The following is a 2,381-nucleotide window of genomic DNA, read 5'->3' as shown; positions in this document are numbered from 1 at the left end:
AGTTAAAGAGAAAAAAAATTGCCCTTTGGATCCTAATTTCAATAGACCTCTTTTTCTCCATAGATACCTTTTGAGGTTGGTTGAGAAGGGTAATATGAAGGTCCAAGCTTCTATCAATACACAGTAAACTAACTAGCTATGTTAAAATAAACTTCTTATTTGGAGAAACTGTTCAGTATGCAGTAACCTTTCTGTATTCTGAAAGATAAATATTTTAGTAAATACTGCTTGAGTATTTACTATTATTGGTGAGAAATACCAGTGCTTGTTTGCAGGCAGCACAAGTTAGCCCTGTCTTCTAAGTAATTTAGACAGTGGCCTGCCCCTCTCCATGTCCTTCCTACTGTGATTAGAAGGAAATCCCATACTTCCAATAGCCCATACCAAGTGATCTGGGTTTGCCTGTCTCTAACTTCACCTCACTCCTTGCCCAGTATGCTGTATTCACACAGGCCTTACTTCAGTTCTTCAAACACTGGAGCTTCTTTCTTGGCTTGGCCCTCACATATGCTGATCCCTCTATCTGGCATGCTATTCCCTCATTTTTTTTTCATGCTGGCTGCTTCTTACACCTTCGATCTTGGTCTAAAAGTCATTTTCATGGAAAAGCCTTGTTTGAATATGTTTCCTTCTCTGCTATTGTTTTCTAATGTAGTTCCTTGTTTTTCCTTTCCCAGGGCTCACCCAATTTGTTATTATTTGTTGTGTCTTTCCTAGTAAGACTGTAAACATCTTGAGGGCAGGGGAGCCACATCTAACTTGTTCACTGCATTCCCAGTGCCTGTACAGGGCCTGGCACATTTGAAGCTCTCAATATATATTCGTTGAATAAATACATGAGTATGTGGATTGAAAAAAACATATAATGACATTGGTTCTGTGCATTAAGTATTACTCTAAATGGATTTATATTTTATTAATCTCAAACATCAATGTACACTTTAAAATATTAATATAGCATCATTATTGAATTATACATACATAGATATTAAGGCTACGGTAGAAGATTAAAGGTCATTTAAAATAGTTTTGAGGAACCCCATTTCTCTGAGTATTGGTGGCCCCTGGAAGAGATGTAGAAGGTTTAGAAGGTTGTGTGAAATCTTGCTTATGCTATGACATACCCTAGAAGTTGCCTTTTCTTTCTTTCATTCATTTTTAAGAGATCCTTGGTAAAAATATTTTCTTTCTTCCTGAGATTTTTTAAAAAGTGTAAATCTTCTCTCTTCAAAAATTCCAGTAAATTCAGTTAGTTGGTTCTATTTAGTTGAGGTTTTCTTGCACCTAACAATCACTGACCTCTAACCTTTGCTTTTCTGTAATTTAACTTTCTTATGCAAAGGTTATTTACTGATTTAACTTTGATTTTACTCCTACCAGATACTATGGAGACAAAGATGAACTCCTTTAGTAGTCCATGGCCCAATGGGAAACAGGTATAAACAGTTATAATCCAGTAGACCGGTGGCAGTTATGCCCCAGAACTACTTGACCCAACTTGGGGGCATCAGAGATGGTTTCCCACAGGAAGTGGCACCTGAACTGGAAGGTTGTGTGGAAATCAGGTGGGAGAGTGGAAGGTCCGGGAGCAGCGGGCACAAAGACATTGAAATGAGAAGCATCCCACTGTGTCCCAGGAATTACAAGCTGTTCAGTGTTCCTAGAACTTAAACTTTGGAAGACTGCAGACTGTTGGAGCATGAGTCGTAGGCAGGGCTGGAGGCAGGAAATGGAGCTTGCACCTTATTAGAGCCCTTGGACTTTATACTCAAGCCCTGGGGAACCACCAAAGGGTTTTGTGGGAATTGTTAATAGTTAATCTCAAGAACATGTGAATTGAAGAATTTTATGGAAATTACTTTCCATTTTTACACTACTAGCAGTTGGAAGAGACATATCATAAACAAAAACTTCAAAGGGCTTACAATCTGGCACCCTTTTAATTGTGTTTATTCCAAACACTTTCCACATCAAAATGGATGCTTAAAGTGAATAAATTTGATATTGTGGAGTGGTTCATCTTTAGTCCTGATGTTTATTAAATAGAAAGATTCAAAAATCATCCAATTATTCTTGGAAAATGTGCATGAATGTGTGGTATTTGGAACTCTATTTTAGAGCCCAAATGTCATAGACATCTGGACACAAAAATTATGCAAGCGAGACCTTTAGAAATGTGTTACTAATTATTGACTCTTCCCTGCAACAGCACAACTGAGCCTTTGTTACAGGCACTGTGTACAGCACTGCTGTGGACTGTGGCTTTTTGCACATGTGATGGTTTGTTTTCATAAGATGTTCTTCATAACTCACATCACAAAGCACTTCAGAGTTAATAATAAAGTCAGTAAGCTTCAGAAATAAATGAATTATGTTAGCAT

The sequence above is a fragment of the Desmodus rotundus genome, chromosome 8 (genome assembly GCF_022682495.2).
Source record: "Desmodus rotundus isolate HL8 chromosome 8, HLdesRot8A.1, whole genome shotgun sequence".
Classification (NCBI taxonomy): domain Eukaryota; kingdom Metazoa; phylum Chordata; class Mammalia; order Chiroptera; family Phyllostomidae; genus Desmodus; species Desmodus rotundus.
Note: the sequence above shows the minus strand (reverse complement) of the source record.